Below are 18,402 nucleotides of genomic sequence, written 5' to 3' on the forward strand. Positions count from 1 at the left end.
AGAGAGAGAGAGAGAGAGAGAGAGAGAGAGAGAGAGAGAGAGAGTTGTTCGAATACATGAATGTTACAGGTCTAATTTTTGTTGAAAAGATCATACTCCTTTTCATTTGAAAGTTTGCCTTTCATTATCAATAAAGCGATGTGGAAATCCGCAGCATCACCTTATGTCACGTTGACATTTTTCATTAAATTTTCTACTTAATAGAAAATAAAAAAAAAACAACAACCAATAAATATTTCAGGCTTAAATCTTTGTAGAAAACAAGAAAATCTGTGAAGTGCTGCTCTCTGACATGACTTTATTATATAAAGCTTTGTGTATACCACATCTGTCTAGATGTTGTTGTTAATGTAAATAATGAAACGTATAAATCGGATAAAAGCTGAATAGAAGTTGAGTATAAATATCTGGGAGTCAATTCAATTAAAAAAACAAAGGATCAGCCCTCAGACAGACAGTATACGATCTTAATTATAAAAGTCTGCTATCACGGCCATGATTTTCTAATAGCTGAGTTTCTGCAGCAGTTTTTTTTTTTATATAGCCAAGATGTTTTAAAAACTTAGTGAGTTAAGGTCTGTTATTGTACAGTTAGAGCAAATGGATTCAGTCAGAGATTCATTATTTCTCTTGATCACAGAAATCTTAGAAGTATGGGTTTATATAGGGCTGAGAATAAAGGGCATGTCCCGACAGAGCATATGGATTACTGTTGAGCAGCGCCGTTAAAAACGGACTGGAGTCAGGCCAGGACGGGCCTGGCATGAGGCCAAAGCACAGATTAGTAATAAGCATGGTGTGAGCTAATTACAGCCGGAACAAGCAATTAATTTCTGTTTATAAACCCTCCTGGATCTCGGCTGTTGCATGACGACGGCTTCGTCGGTGCGAACGCCCTCTGCTCGTGTGTGCGTGTGCCGATGACAGGTGGTGGCGTTCATGAAGAAATGTGTCCATATGTTCCCAGCTGAAGCGCGGCGGTAAATGGAGACATGCTGGTACGCTCAGTGACATCCCATAATGCAGCAGTGTCTGATCCCATCTTAAAAGTGACTGATTAGCTCAAAAAAAGGCACTTAATAACGCAAATCACTCTGCTGACCTAATAGGGATTTTTCACTCCATTTCTTTTCTTCTCTGTCGTCTTCCATCCAATCAGGGATTAATATGTGCTCTTATTCTGCTCCCGGGGTGGTAAATCTGGAAAAATACAGTAAATCACACTGAGCCTCTTTAAACTTTCACATAGAGCCTTGAAGCCGGCGGCCCCACGCTGGGCGTCAGTAACACTGATTAGACATGATCACCATTTCAGAACCTGCTGGACGCCAATCAGAAGAAGAGGTCTAATTGAGGGACTTTAAGGCAACACGTTTTATGGATCCATGCATCTTTTATTTTCAGAAGATTTCATGTGATCCAAGGTAAGAGTTTCTGTCTCCACGGCATCATGTGATCTGTGGTTGATGATCAAGATCCACAGCCAGGTTTTGGGACAATAAACAGAAACATTTCTTAAGAACACCATAAACTGATATGTTGATGCTTTATCTATAAACTGGAGATTTAGTTTTTTTTATTGTTTAATATACTGGATAATGAATAACTGTACTTATAGCATCAATAAATAAAATTTCATTGTATCATATACAAAATATAGCTATAGAATATTATACCATAAAATGTAACTAACTTTCGTAACGAGACTGTTGGTAATTGTGACAAGTCAAAGTGCTGTAAATTAGCTCTAATATTCAGGAGTTGGTCATGATTTTTTTCCCAGTGCGATAAAACACACAAAAGGCGTTTTGATCGATGTGATTTTTTTTTCTTTTGAACATCAGATCTCAATGAAAGAATCATTTTCTTGTTTGAAGAAAATCTTTCTGATGTTTCTGATCAGTTATTCCGACAGTGGTACGCTCGCATTGATCCACAGGCTGAGAAATGGGTCAAACCATTGCACAGCAAATGGGTGGGATATGCTTTTGCTTGGACCCTACAAATTTGCTTTTTGGAAAATCGACACAAGTCAGTTTCTGTTGAGAAATACATTGTTTTCTTTTTTATTTCCACTATTGACCATTGATCTTGTTAATTTTGTTCCTATTAAACACTGAATCTGTGTTTTTCGTAATAAATCCATGTGTTTGAAGGTGGCCTGACATGCTTCATGTGGGTTTCCTGCTGTAAGCAGCACTATTAGCACTGATGGTTGATAATAGTTGGAAAATTGACTCGCTAAACCCGAAATACTTGAAATGATCGAGTCTTGCTTTATTGTACCTCGTTCTACTGAGTTCAGATTTAATCCCTCATGAGCAAATGACCAGCCGACTTCACAGCAAGGTGACCCTCCATCTTTTTCTTGATGTATGAGGCATCAAGCATCAGTATTTTTTTTTTCCTCGGGGCTCGTTTCCTCCCCTCTTGCCTCTTCTTTGGCATAAACCTTGAGAACAGACACACACAAACGATCACACACACACACTCCCTCAGTACACTTGCAGCCTGTCTTTGACCTCACCTTGCTTTCGCACAGTCACCATCCAAACAGCCAAACTGCTTGCCGAGTTCTGCTAAGTGATGAAAATGGATGGTCGGCGAGCCGTTGGCTCCTGCCGTAACCCCACTACTGCTCCACGATCATTAGCATTAATTTCTAATTTAGAGACATGCCGCGCGTCGCTTCCATCGAGGGTTCTTCCATCTTAAGAGGAGGAGTCGAAATCTCCGGCTCTGTTCTGTAAACGTGGCGGGTCAAACTGTCGTTTGTCGGAGGTGACGTCAAGAGGTGACAACCGCGAGCGGAGTGGCCTTTTGACAGACGCAGCCTACAATCTTCACATCAGCGTAGGAGTTGAGCCAGCCAATCAGAGCGCAGCACCCATCGCTGCACTTGCTTATCACCTGCGCGCAGCTGCTGTTGCCCCTCTGAGGGAGCGACTGAAGAGGATGGCGAGAAAAGAAAGAAAGAGCAAGAATGAATGGTGTTGCCCGAGACAGGCGATGATTTGTGTTTATGTTGCGGCACTTCCCCGTTCGCATCTTCCTTTTGTACCATTTCAGAGATGTGCTTTTGAAGATGTTTTTTTTTTTCCTTCTGGATGCTATAATCCACATTTGTCATTTAAAGGAGAATGAAAAGAAAAATAATAGCGTTTGTTCTGATTAATGCCGCCTCGACTCAGCAATAGTTAAAATGTGTTCAGAGTGGAAGTATGCTTTGTGGCTCCCGTGAAATGAGAAGGCAGAGAGAGAGGGAGAGAGAGGGAGAGAGAGGCAGAGATAAGCTCAATCTGAATTGATTTTCGTGTTACTTTCTGCTGTACTTGAGTTTCCATAGCAACGTGGTCAGGTTCCCTCGGCCTCCTAGGGCAAGTGTAATTGTTGTCTATTTCTCCCAGCCTAACTCTCAGTTTCCCTCCCTCTCTTTTCTTTCTTTTCCTTTCCTTCCCTCTGTTTTCACTCGAAAGTAGAAACACGGTGAAGATGAGACCCTTCTTGGACGTCTCTACAGTTGACTGACACAACATTAAACGGTTTCACTGACCAATGATCCAACTCAAAAATCATTTTAGTGCAGCTTCCTGGAGCTTTGCATCTTGGGGGCTGAGATAAATCTGCAGGTAATGTGACCAGATTGTTTTGTTTTCCAAAAGTCAAACCTGTACCTTGCAAAGGTCTGCAATCCACTTGGAAACCCTGGTCAATGTGTTTCTATGTGTGAGAAAAGAACCTCAGCATGTAAGTCTTGTGGCTATCCAGGTTGGAGTTCTCACCCCAAAGCTTCTGAATTTCTCTTAAGAATTTCATTTTGACTAAAACCTAATCACAAAATGTTTATTGGACTTGTGAGAGAACCAAGAACTCCCATCCATCTCATCTAACCGTTGAACAGCAGTCACGATTTTGCTGCTTGTACCAAAGATTCAGAATTTTTTTTCTGGCAAATTTCAAGGGCGAATCACGCAAATAAATATCAAGAGAGTGTTTATTCCATGGTTCTGTGTAGAATTTTTGCAATATTAGTGTGACATATGCAATGCCACAATTATTGCTATTATAATCTATAAACGAATCAATAGTTAAAGTGTTTGATGGTTAAACTGGTAGTTTCATCCAACAACCTCCAGTTAATTTATCGCATGAAGTGGAGAATCTTTACACTTTGCCTTTGGTGAATGAAGAATAAAGCATTTTTAATCATAACTTGCAATTGATAAATTTGCAAAGGCTTTCGTTCCCTCTCTGTTTGAGGCTGGCGCATTTTTTAGTTTGTTGCGTGACGATGGAGGATTTCTTGCTCGGTAGTCTGTTACTTTTCACCATATGCTCAAAAATGAAGTGCTGCTGTTGTTCTTGGATGATTATCTCAGCACAATGGTTGTGTGCTGTTAAAGTTTGAAGCTAATCAATGGGAAACTGCTGGGTCACATTTTCTTGAAGGGATCTGAAAGAAATCCAAGAATCTGTGCGAAAGAACCGGTTCTGCGAGACCTGGCTGACAGGGTGGCCGAGGAGGGAGGAAGAGGGGAATATAAAATGAAGAGAATGTGACCAAATTGTATTTGCTGCACACACAAAGATGTCTGGCGACTGTGTTTATTTATTTTTCTAATGTAAATTAGATATCAGCAGCTTTCCCTCAGACTCCAGCGATACACTGCGATGCACATAACAAGGCATTCACAGCCGTTTGGAGCCTAATGGCTCAAAGAGGCCTTGCCTGCTCAGCAAGACGAGGCGGAATGCATCTTTGGTCTGCGATTAGGACTGCTGATCTAGAAACATTTACATAATGGCTTTCAGGACATTGCAGAAGAAAAATGATCAAAAGGATCCAGGTTATGGAGCCTAGATCAGCACTATGACCCTGAGTAATGCACGGCGTATTAGAAACAACGGCTTGAGAGGCACCCCAGGGAGACGGCAAAAGACTCATAATCAGATTCTGATGTCCACTCAAAACGTACTTATTGATCTGCAATCAAACCTGGATTATTTGAGATCTGAATGGGAAAATAAATATTTGGAGCAGGTGGAAGTCTTCAGGCTGGCTTTCACCTGGACGCTGCTGCGTTGTTCTGGTTGGGGTTGTCAGTCAGCTTCCTAAAATGTAAATGTATTCTGTGCTGTATTTCAAGTAAGCTCCTGTATCTGTGATAGCTTTGGACCTGCCCCAATCCGCCCTGTGTTTTCTTGCTGCAGATCAATGCTAATTAATGCACATCTCCCTCAGGGACGGTGTGGAGGCCACACAGACAATCTGGAATTGCCGTCATAGGCTCAGGTTGATATGTTATAAAGGACAACCTTCCTAAATGTTACTTTTCTTTACTTCCTGCAGGGCTGACAGCGCGAGACAGTCGCTCATAGGCTGAAGCTCAGTGGACAATCAGTGTTTATCCAGTGCCATATGTGAATTAGCTCACTGGATGGTGGCAGCACCTCGTCTTACTGGGCGTTTGAGCAGTTCAGATACAATTCACCCATCCACCTGGGTTGAACCAGAACAGCTGGAGGTGATCCAGGGGTGGCTTACTGTACAATCAGCTGTATGATACAGAAGGGCTATGCCCGTGCACAGACAGACCCTCTGGTTTTGTTGTGTGTTTTCTTTGCTCTCCTGCTCGTCTTTCTACTCTTCCCTCTCCAGCTCCCTCTGAAATGCGCTGTTAAAACAAGTCCAAAAATGAAAAAGAGAGTCCTGTTTTTGTGCATGCCTGGCGGACAGATATTCACTGCATAACTAGCAGTTTCCTCTGAAGTAGGGAGAAATCTATTTGCTTGTAGAAGCTGCTTGCATAATCCTTTAGTTACACTTGCCAGCTGTGAGCAAAGATACAGCGCTGTGGGATTTGGCATGAATATCATTGGGAGGACAAAGAAATGAAACTGATAAGTGTTTGTGCACTGGGTCCTTTGCATAATCCAGGATAACCCATAATCTGAGTTCTTTAAAATCAAACCCAAATAGATGTGGTGAGAAGCTATTAATGGGAACATGCTCTTTGAAAAAAAAAAATCTTTTTTTTTTTTTTTTTTAAATAATGGGAACTTTTCAGCTGAGAGATTCATCTTGAGATACATATATTTGTTTAATCATATATGTGCAGATGAAATTTATTTCCAGAAAAAAAGAAAAATCGGAGTATTTTTCATACATACAGTGCAGTCCAGCCTTTTTTTTTTTCAAGCTGAAACACCTACCATCTCTCTGTCGTTCTCTCTCTCTCTCTCTGCTGCCTGTTCGTATGTCTCAGTCAACAGTGTGTACAGCAATAAAGAAAAAAACCCCAACACATCACTCAACAGCTTTCATTACATCTGTCCTCTCCCTCCCCACCTCTCGGGGTATTTGTTTGCTCAGACTCCTCTGCCCCGGCACCTGCATTGTATAACTCTCACAATGTGCTATCGGAGGGTAATAGACAGCCGCTGAAAGCTGGCATGAAATACCTGCATGGTGTCTGAAAATATGCAACACAACAGTGGAAAGCGTGAAGAGTATGGAGTGTGTAGATATTTCCTATATTTTAGTTTTAGAACTGATTTCATGTATGTTTTGAGGCAGGATTGAGGGAAATTTAGCTTGCTGACATGCCATACTTTTATTTTATGTTTATTTTATTTTGTGTTTGTGTGTCTAGAAAATAGTATTAGCAAATACATCATAATTTTTGGAATTTCAGTTTTTTTTCATGCGTCTAAAGACGCATTTTCAGAACTGGCTGTAATGTTAAAGTCATGAAAAGAGAACGAAGTGATACATTTAGACATAAGAGTATTGGCTATCACTTGTACTGCTTCATTACTTCCATGCAGAATCTAACTAGCTCATTGTTTTGCTCATTAAACCCTGTAACCATCAGCAGCCAAATCTTTAATTGTGAATTTTATTCGAAATGCTGAAATCAACCAAAAGTTGCTGCTTGGGATGAAACTGAACAATGAGTCATTTTCACTTGTAAGACATGTGAGATGTGGCAGGGTTGTTTTACCTGGATCTGAAAATAAAACTGTGTTAAGTAGATTTAATTACCAGGAAAGAATCCTTTCATACACCCCACCCCTTATTCAGAGGACCACTGCAGTTAAATACATGTCAGAAATATTCTAAGAACAAAACATCAAATATATTGTGTTGCGTCACAAAAACGATTATAGTTGTATTTTAGGCCTTCTAGTCCCATTATGCTCATGGCAGAAATTGATTTTTAAGGACTTTACATATATATATATATATCCTAAATATTCCTATTGGAATAAGATGCAAAAGTCACTCTTACTGCAGAACTGTTAAAAGCTTTATCTGCATTCATTGGATATCTTGAAGAGCTTGATAATAAAAACATAATAACCTTTGCTAAATAACCCCCTAAAATCAAAATCAAAGTATGCGCTCAGAATTACTATAAGGCAAAAGCTTTTTTTTTTTTTTCTCCTATAAGGGATCTGCCTGTGTAGACGGCCTTTGCTTTCTGGGGTTTGCAACAAGGAGTTGCTTTCAGACTGTGTTTACAGCATGTCATTAACATTAACATTTCATTATCCAGTGAAGACAATAGAAATATACAAAAATAAATGGGAGTCCTCTCCTCCAGAAGGGATTAAATATTGATGGCGTTTCAGGTAAATGACTCAAAATCAGAGCAAAGAGGGTGAAAATGGGAGCAGCGAGAGGAGCGAGCAAAGCAAAGAGGGAAAGACATCACTTGTAAAGGCGGGCTCTGAGGGGCTCAGGCGCATAATCAATGAAGTGAAGTGTGTGTTGTATCTCGTGGCGTTGTGTCGGCTTCACAGAGGCCAATCCTATTTTTACAGGGAAGACAGGTCTGTTGCTATGCTCTTTGAGAAGGTCTCCTGCAGCTGGAAAAAAAGACAGGAGGACATCCTTTTAAGGTTGGTATCACACCTCCAGAGTGGACAGAGGGGGAGAAAAAAGTGGTGGAAATGAGAGGAGGTGCCTTCCCCAGGTGACAGATTCAATTGATTATTGATGATTTGATCCATTAGACACTCAGAAGAACGTGTTGACACCAGCAGAAATAGACTCTCTACTTATTCATTTCTTTTTATGCTGAAGTGTGAATGCAGTGCATGACGTCTGGCAAAGGAAGAGACGCACATCAGGAGTGTGTTTTAAATATTTATTCAGTATTTACTCCCAAAAGCCAACTTCTGATGTTGGCATTTTAATAATAGTTCACCAAAGTCACATCACTGGGGCTTTGTAATACCATTTGATTAAAAATGTAGTGGTGGGCCGTCACTGCAGTGGGTCCTCATCAGATTTGGTCCCCCAAAAAAATGTCTGTCTGTGTTATTTAGTGGCAAACATGCAGATAAACAAATACTTACATAAATGAAGTTACTGTACAGACAAGATTGTTGTTCTCAAACAAGTCAATCAGGCTGTTTTCTGGCCGTGTTTTTTGTGTCATCTTGTCCAGATGTCATCTATTAGACGTCAGATTAGGAAGAGTGGTGTTGGATTAGCCAATCCGGAGCCAGAATCATCTTAGATTAGATTATAGTATATGGACATCTGGGTCGCTGCAGTGGCTCTGCTCTCCCGAAATAACATTAAGTCAGTGTTATGCAGCCAGACAGTACACAGACTGTAATCAGCGGCCAAGCAGAAGGAGGATGACAGCATTAGGATGGATGGACGAGAAATCCTTTGGTTTTACAACTTCCCAATTACAGTATGTTAACAGACTGGACAACAAAAGTGGTGGTGCTCGGAGTCGTCTGTCTGAGGCCAAAATTACAAGAGAAAACAGGAGGCGGCTGTGTGTGTCATCTGATTACAGAAAGTCCAGGAAATCTCAGCTTGTACAAAGAAGGTGGATGAGGCCTCCTGTACAGACGACTCTGTCCGTTAGTAATGATGAATATTCTCTCACCGTCTCTCTCTTCCTCTCTGGCTCTCTCTTTGCTCAACATTTGCGCCCGGGCCTCCTGGCAGATAGATGTGCAGAGATTACACCTTCTAATTGGTGCTACCGGCTGTGGGATGGCGCGGTTCGCTGTAGTTTAGTGCTGTGCAGACTGGTTTTATGTGCTGTGGATTTGTAAGAATGGTGATAATGACTGTAGAAAGGAATTTTGGTTGTATAATAGTAAAGCATGTGAAGAGAAACAATATCAAAGCCTTTAAAATCCACAAAATGTGAGAAATATATATATATATATATATATATGTGTATAAATGTATATAATATGAAATTGTTGATATAAATGAGAACTTCTAATAATTATTAGATTGTGTTTTTCTGATGATGACTGACTTAGAGGTAGCTAATGTTCAGGTTTTATCAATGGAAATGATGTGTTTGAAAGGAAAAATTAACAAACAATTACAATAAGAACACATTTATTCCAAGATGTGTTTACACAATCTACAAAATGTGTTTTGGTTGGCTGTACTTTACTTTTACTGTACCATACCGTACTTTTTCCTTTGCATAGACATAATGAACCAAATTATCATAACTGGCAGTATTATTGGAGTATTGAGAAAAATCTGCTTTATAGTTTCAAAGAGGATTTATACCCACATTAAAACTATTATCTTGAGTGTATATTCAGAGCTATAAATAGGAATGCCTGCGCTGAATATGCCATATTCATCTCATCTCAACTGTATCAAGATTGGGTGAAGAGCTTTGACAGGAAAGCTTTTGTTTTTTAAATGATGCACACAACTCTTGCATGAATGCTCTGACTTTGACCACTTCATACAGGTGTTGCTCCTTTATCGGTGATCCTCTGGCTGTATTTTCTCTTCACTGTAATCATCTTCATTCCCATTTTCCTCAGCATTTCACGTGTATCTACAGAAATACACTATATAACATGTATACAGTGTTTATCAAAATGGCAGTCTAATATTGACAATAAGGCTATTATATTCCAATAGCTTTCATATATACCATACATAAAGAATAATAGCTCGCTCTATTCTCACACAGTGTATAGTTAAAGCTTCCAGAGTCATATATTCTGCAAATGAATGGATCAGGATGAACAAATGCATGACACAGCCCATATGATGAGTGATAAACTTGTTAATGTGAGACATTATTGGAAGTGACAGTGTGTTGTGGATGATGGTGCAGTGGGCCTGGCTATGCGAACAGCTCTCTCTCAGCTGTTTGCAGCAGTGGCTCCCCTGTTTCTCTCGCACATTGTGGACAAGGCGAAGAAAATGATCTCAAAATGAAATACGACGTGTCTTTTTTTTTTTTTTTTGGTTCACATTTTGTAAAGGCGAACGTGATGTTTGCATGCAGGAAAACCGCATCATCTCAAATGCATGTTGGTATGTGCACACAGAATGTCTAGGTGCGTGCGTGCGTGCGTGCGTGTGTGTGTGTGCCATGTCTGATTAAACCTATCCCCTGTGAGGTGGCTGGTGCACCCCTCCGTTGTACCCTCACCCCTGTCCTTCCTCCCACTCCTCCACCGTGCTATCACTCCATCCATGTTCTCCTTCCTCCTGGCACTCTGACAGCACAGGAGAATATGCTCCCTCAAGGTCCCTCCCTCCCTCTCTGTCTCCTGCGGGTGGCGTTTCCGTGGAAACAGTGTCAGAGTTGACTGGGTGGGTGCAGATAGATGGCTGCCCTTTATCGGACTACACCACTGGCCCATTATGGCGAGTAGACCTGAGTGCGCACCCCTCTGTTCTCAGCCCGAATGGACCGTTCCACCTGACACGCGTGAATATTAGCTCGACCTAGGCTGAGGGTGTGTGTGTGTGTGTGTGTGTGTGTGTGTGTGTGTGTGTGTGTGTGTGTGTGCGCGCGCGTCTGTGTGTGCGTGTGTTTGTGTGTGTGTACATGGGTGGTTTTTTTTTCCCCTTCTTTATTTTGAAGTGAATGCCTGTGTTTATCATGGCCTGGGTGCAGTGTGTGTGTGTGTGTGTGTGTGTATGTATGTGTGTGACTGATTGGCAAAGCCTCTCATTGAATTGGACATATTTGGGGAGATATTCTGTGCGAGTGTCTTCCTTCCTCTCTGTCCTTGGGAAGGAAACAAAATGGAGACTGTTTTTTTTTTTTTTTTTTTTTTCCCCACTCTGCTTTGTCTCCCTCCTCCCCAAATGATGTCGTAAAAAAAAAAAAAAAAGACCAAATCCCTCCACCAGAAGCTTCAGAGAGAGCAAATGTGACTGATCATTTCAAATAGCTGTTTTACACAAGCAGATAGATGACCAAAGTAATTGTCCAGTGAATTAATTGGACACACACAGCTAAAGCAGATGCTGAGGCCGCGCCGCAGCAAGCGAGACTCAACGTGGACAAAACAAAAGTTTAATAATTTACAAAGAATTGTGGATGTGCATATTACAATGAGTATAAGTATAAGCAATTCACTACATAGACAGTGAGCAGCAAATTGATTTGAATATTTTGAATTTAATCGTGCTGACAAAATCTCTCAATGTTTCAAAAACTCTCAAATTAAGTGTTTTACATTCTCTAATATCGATAATGAATTGTGATATGCTTTTAATAAATACAGTCCCACAATATTAGGACATAGAGATGTAATGCTGGTCACTCATATGGTAGCAGCAACATCTTAACTCTGCATTTTACAATTTTCTCTTGTCACTTTTACAAAACAATTATCAGTAGTCTTTCATATAAAGCAGGGCATGTTTATCTGGAGTTTAAGGTTAGTTTGAGTCTGCTTTATAGAGCACAGTCGGGCTGAAAGTGTTGGAACAGTCTCTCCTTTTAGCTTCAGTATTGAGGTTTGCAGCCTGCACACACACACACACACACACACACACACACACACACACACACACAGGCACAAATACACACAGTATTATGTATTTAAAGTAATTACCTCAGGCTTGATCCGGACTGAGTTTAGTAGCATGTGATAATCCATGTAGGCAGCATATGGGAGGAGGGGAATTAAAAATCCACAAGAAAATAAAGAAATTAAATTGTCCTGTTGGCTGTCTGCAGGAAGAAACATTTGGATGGAACTACAAGGCCTGGTTTTATGTAACATGGGTCCATGTTAAAATGAGTCCTTAGATTTATATTTTTATTTTTATTTTTTGCCACCTTTACACTGTCTTATTTCAGCTCTCATGAGATTATGCGATTGATCAGCAGTGAGGAATGGTAAAAAGGTAAACGAGGACGTTGGGCACAAAGTAAGTGAGTGTCAGACAGATGGCGTAATTAATGACATCAGTGGAAACAGCGTGCGGCTGAGCGCTACAAAAAGGGTCATCAAAATATCATCGCAGGAAATCTAAGCCGCTTCATAACGAGACGATGTAAAAATCAGCTCCATATTGTGGGAATCACATACTAATTTGGATAACCTCCCCCACAGAGACTTTGTAAATTGATTGAACTGCCACAGAGCCTGTACTTTCGACAAATTCTCATCCAATTTCACCTCCTGTTTTTTTGGCACCGGGGTATCTTTTCCTGGTTGATTTGCATCAATAAACCTCAGTAAGCAAGGCATTGTAATGCCTAATTGGGCGGTAATGAGCTGTCGCATTATGCAGAGTGCTGAGGTTCAAGCTTATTAGTTGCTTGGTTGCCCATAACATTTTCCTGTCTTCCCTTTGCTACTTCAGTGTTGCATGATTGTCAATGCGGTCTCCCTTTCTCTCTCACCTCCTTTTCTCCCCCTCGGCCTCATCCCTAGACTTTCTCTCAGTCACTCTCCCGATCCACCCCCCCCCCCCCCCCCCCCCCCCCCCCCCCATCTCTCTCTGCTGTTCTAAAAATAGTCTCCTATTATCCAGGAGGCCTGGGCCATGTACAGTGAGGCAGCAATCAGCATGGCGTTCATGCACATCAAGATTCACAATAGCTGTCATTCTGCTAACGCTAGCCAATAATTCTCCCTGCATTACTCAGAGCCCGACTGGACTGAACACAGGGTTATATTCGAGGCTAATTAAAGGTCCGTTATTTTTTTTTTTTGACAAGTTAATACACTTCACCGAGGAAGTCTCCCCAATGTTTAGCTGAAAGTACTTTGCAAATCTAGTCTTTTTCTGTTTCCTTGTGTGTTGTCGTCTCGATTGGCTTCTGATTTTCTCTGGCTGGTGCATCCGGTGCAGATGTGTAGCTCGTCGCAGTCGTATTCAAATGAAGGTACAAGAACAATCTGGTAGAAACTGTGTTGTTTTCATTGTTACTTTTGAAGCCACAAGCACAAAATGATATGGAATACCATGGTTTTTTTGCCTGTAGTGAAATTTATGAAACATATTGGAGCATGGAAACAAACAAGACAAAGCTTTGGGGGAAAAAGGAGCAGCAGAAGAGATTCAGAAAAGATCCCACCACATAAAACCCTCATGATAATGTGAGGAGCTAAACGTCGTGGGGAGCCAGGCGAGGAGATGTAGCATATCACATCAACAGCAGCGTCTCTGCAAAGGCTCAGGTGATTTACACTTCCTTAAAAACAGACGCAATCATTACCGACACAAGTATTTTCAGTCTTAAGTCATATTGTGATTTGTACATTAATCTAGTTGCATAAACTCCTCAGTTTGGCTCTTTAACACACGCCTGTTCGTCCATAATCATGAAGGCAAATCAGAATTCTCATTTCGTTCAATTAGCACATCAGCTCCCACTCGTGTGCGCTCCATATTAAGTTTACAAGCATTTTTAATTGCACAGACCTTTAGTAGATCAGGTTCTAAGACTCCAACGTACAGAAATGAGAACAGTAGATGGAAGAGAGCCACCTGCTGCCCCTTCCTTAGTCTTATGAATTAAATTCACTTTCTAGACCCTAATATGACCTCAGCTCTTTTGGGCCTCAGCAAAATAATAGACCAATGCTGATGCTAATCTACACTTCTAAAACTCTTGATATTTATGCAGTTCTATAGCTTGCAGCTACTTTGAAAACTGTATTTTTGCCGGAAATAATCCTCAAGTCAATCACAAATGACAGAAGTTTGCTGAAAGATCGACACAGTGCTTGTTAGTAAGTCACTTCTTGAACACAGAAGACACCAGCCAGTAAATTGGACAAGTCTCCGAGGGCCCCGCACACCAATTGCTCTGCCTTGTGAGACCTGCAATTAGCGTGGCAGGAAGGAGGGTGTTTATGCGTTGGGATGGCAGAGGAAGGTGGAGTGTTGGGCCTTTGAGAAACATTTTCATCTTGCAATTTGAACGCAGTAAGGAAGAAAAATGTGCCCTGAGGCAACTGTTGACATTGCGTTCAGAGCCGCTCTGCGCTGAGCTCCTGCTCAGTATTGTTATAATGTATTTATATAACACCGCTAAATGGCAAGACCTGTTCCACATTCATCTACATAAAGCAGCTCTGTATTGCCTAGGGGTGAGAATAGAGACACACACACACACGTGCACGCACGCGCACGTACACCCACACACATACGCAGATGAGATCGTTAAGCAAAGCCCTCCCATTGCTACCCCCAACCCTTTAGCACACCCTGCGTTCGCTGCTGATTCCCCTGCTCACTTGTCACTCCTGATTGCCAAAAAGCACGGCACCATATGCCATTCTGTTTGTAAGCACGGCCACCCCCTGTGTCATCTTAAATACACACAGAGACACATGCACAGCCGCTCACACTGGTTTACAGTCAGGTCGGCACCACTCCAAGTCGGCCCCGGCCAACTCGGCACCGCCCCGGGATACAGTCAACTCGGCATCAAGCCAAGTCGGCATCAAGCTAAGTCGGCATCAAGCCAAGTCGGCCTCGCGGGCGGGGGGGCTCTCGAGTGGCCGAGTTGGTCGGTGCGGACTTGACTGTAAGCTGCTTACCAACTCGGCCAAAAGCGTCTTTCTTTCTTTTTTAATCACGATGGTGGATAATGTACCTGGGAGCTTCATGTTTGACGTCCGAGTAGCTTAGCTACAAGCGCGCAGCGCTTAGCGGCTGTCTGGTCATGTGACCGGTCCCAAGGCATTCTGGGAATCGTAGTGCAGCGATGCCGACTGCGCCGCGACGATTTGCAGTTTTTTTTCGTGCCGGCAGCGCCGCTTCTCCTCACGTAGCAGGCAGGGGACTGGAGGACAAACTGTGTGGTTATGGTGACTGACAGGTTAGAGGTGGAGAATGGACCTGGAGCTTCATGGTTGACGTCCTGTTTGAACCCAGTAGCTTAGCTACGAGCGCACAGCGCGAGCGGCTGTCTGGTCATGTGACCAGATCATGTGACCGGCATGTGATCCGCGAACGCCGCATGATCAAACCAGTCGTCTGCATTATAATTTTATTGTAATGTTCTCCACCCCTGAAGTTTGGTCAGCCAGTACAATTAGATGAAATGTATATAATATTTTACCGGAGGGCTACGTTTATGAGCTTATGAACGCCAAGAAACCATATGAACAGCTTAACATGTACTACTGGTAATCGTTTGATATTACAGTCCCAGTTGCTATTACTGTTGACGCACACTAGATGGCGGGCAAACAACATTTACAACAAAATACATGCTTTTGCAAATGACAATGTTTGTTAAAGAAAAGAATAATGACTGATAAACTAACAATGTTGATCAGAAATGAACAAATCAGCATAAGCATAATGCAATACAGGTATTTTGTTGTGGTTGGGATGCAATACAACAAGTATGATCGAGTTCGTCATGCAGCTTCGGTCTTCCTAGGTTTCCACTGATTGGGTAAAAATAAATTAATTGTACTGGCTGACCAAACTTCGGGGGTGGAGAACATTACAATAAAATTATATTGCAGGCGACTGGTTTGATCATGCTGCGTTCGCGGATCACATGCCGGTCACATGATCTGGTCACATGACCAGACAGCCGCTCGCGCTGTGCGCTCGTAGCTAAGCTACTCGGTTCAAACAGGACGTCAACCATGAAGCTCCAGGTCCATTCTCCACCTCTAACCTGTCAGTCACCATAACCACACAGTTTGTCCTCCAGTCCCCTGCCTGCTACGTGAGGAGAAGCGGCGCTGCCGGCACGAAAAAAACTGCAAATCGTCGCGGCGCAGTCGGCATCGCTGCACTACGATTCCCAGAATGCCTTGGGACCGGTCACATGACCAGACAGCCGCTAAGCGCTGCGCGCTTGTAGCTAAGCTACTCGGACGTCAAACATGAAGCTCCCAGGTACATTATCCACCATCGTGATTAAAAAAGAAAGAAAGACGCTTTTGGCCGAGTTGGTAAGCAGCTTACACTCAAGTCCGCACCGACCAACTCGGCCACTCGAGAGCCCCCCCGCCCGCGAGGCCGACTTGGCTTGATGCCGACTTAGCTTGATGCCGACTTGGCTTGATGCCGAGTTGACTGTATCCCGGGGCGGTAAGCGCTGCGCGCTTGTAGCTAAGCTACTCGGACGTCAAACATGAAGCTCCCAGGTACATTATCCACCATCGTGATTAAAAAAGAAAGAAAGACGCTTTTGGCCGAGTTGGTAAGCAGCTTACAGTCAAGTCCGCACCGACCAACTCGGCCACTCGAGAGCCCCCCCGCCCGCGAGGCCGACTTGGCTTGATGCCGACTTAGCTTGATGCCGACTTGGCTTGATGCCGAGTTGACTGTATCCCGGGGCGGTGCCGAGTTGGCCGGGGCCGACTTGGAGTGGTGCCGACCTGACTGTATCCCGCTCACACTCACACACACACACACACACACACACACACACACACACACACACACACACACACACACCTACATTCACGAGCAACCACATGCGCACACATACACCCACCGCACGCGCAATTTTTCCCGTGGCCGTCAAAGACAATGACAAACTGCAATTCCCCTCAGCAAACGGCTCTCAGATGATGAAAGTGAACGTTTGCCGCCTCTGATTTTTGATGTGCATGTGCGGATGTGATCAGAGAGACCTCGCATTGCCACTCTTCTCTCCCTCCTTCTCTTTCTCGGCATTATGCAGTCTGTTCCACCTCCCCTGCTGTAAGAGAAAGCTCTCACAGCAGACGAGAGCAAACAGTTTCCAGCTGCTTGCTAATTTTTGATCTGTTAGTCTGGTTTAGCGAGTGTTTTCCACGCAAGCCGGTGACTTTGACCTCGGGCGTCAGTTGGGGGGGTCATCTCCGATTCCTCCCTCTTCCTGTCACTGTAAATCTTGTGAGTCGTATCGGTGAAAAGAAAGATTATTTATCCATCAGCCGCTCCAGCTTTATTCCCAGTTGACAGCTTCAGTGGGCTGGATCTGTTCACATGTTGTCACGTCCTGAAACGGGCTATAAAGAAACATCTGGCCGCGTGAGACTGACTGTCATTATCCTTCATGAGCTGCTGGTTCATCATTATCACACCAACTGGCTGACTGACAGCAGTCACTGATTAACATATTGACTCTAATTAACTGTCTGGTCAGCCGACTAACTGACCGACTCAAGTGGAGACTTACTGTCTGGTTGGCTGACTGACTGACCGACTGACTGAGCGGCTGTGCGAGCGGTCCTCTCATCAGCTGTGCGGCTGACTCAGTTTAGTCATGAATTAACTGAGTGACCCACTAAATTGTTGGTTCTCAATTTGCTGACTGATTGACTCGCTATCTGCAGACTGACCACTGATGGTCCTCCTGACTCATTTGTCACTAGATGTGTTTCCGTCGCTGTGGCAGGGGAAGCCTCACTCCAGATATTCGCAGTACGACTGTGTGACTGTGTGACTGGCAGCCGCATTTCCATTTTTTCCCATTAACTCTGAAATGGTAAGAAATGTGAAGAAATGATGAGATATGCCAAGAGTCTGGGAATAAAATAGACTGGTGTGTGTGTGTGTGTGCGTGTGTGTGTATGTGTGTGTATGTGTGTGTGTGTTTAGTTGGATGGAAGACACCAACACCCCCGAGTCTGTTCCATTTTTATTGACAGAGTTCTATCTAGTTGTGCTGCATTCGTCTATAATGTGCAATCAGTGTTGAAAGGATTTGGAACAAGGTGCTGATATCGAGCTGCTGCCTGATTTGCACATTCAATTTCTCAGAATCACTCAGACTTAAATCTTTTTTCTCCATTATCTTACCTTCATTCAAATGGGCCCTTCGTGAACCAAATGATCGTCAGTAAGAAGTGGGTGGGCTCGGTGTGTGTTTGGACAAATGCTTAGGTTCTCATATGTGCGTCTGCAAGTGTAACCATGTGTGTGCAGCGACTCATAAAACACACCGTCTGTGACAGCTGCCACATAATCAGATTACTGCTGCTTCAATTTGGGTTGCTTTGTGTGTGTGTGTGTGTGTGTGTGTTTGTGTGTGTATGTGTGTTTGGTCATTTGGAGCAAAACTGTCACTGCTGACAGCAGAGGGCCGAACAGCGTATGAGGCCACAGCACAAAGACGAAGTCACTACTCCTGTGTGTGTGTATGTGTGTGTGTGTGTGTGTGTGTGTGTGTG

The 18,402-nt window shown here is 43.0% G+C and overlaps 1 protein-coding gene and 1 long non-coding RNA gene across 6 annotated transcripts in view; one reads left to right on the plus strand and one right to left on the minus strand.

The window, feature by feature from the left end:
* Positions 1-18,402, plus strand: part of dscamb (Down syndrome cell adhesion molecule b) — a 121,270-nt gene that overhangs the window by 30,438 nt on the left and 72,430 nt on the right. The window lies entirely within an intron of this gene.
* Positions 452-3,534, minus strand: LOC115401078 (uncharacterized). Its single transcript, XR_003932857.1, has 3 exons — positions 2,528-3,534; positions 2,287-2,452; positions 452-1,200 (listed from the first exon to the last, which is right to left on the minus strand). It is a non-coding gene; the product is annotated as an uncharacterized LOC115401078 (long non-coding RNA).

This window comes from Salarias fasciatus, chromosome 14, assembly GCF_902148845.1.
Source record: "Salarias fasciatus chromosome 14, fSalaFa1.1, whole genome shotgun sequence".
Taxonomy (NCBI): domain Eukaryota; kingdom Metazoa; phylum Chordata; class Actinopteri; order Blenniiformes; family Blenniidae; genus Salarias; species Salarias fasciatus.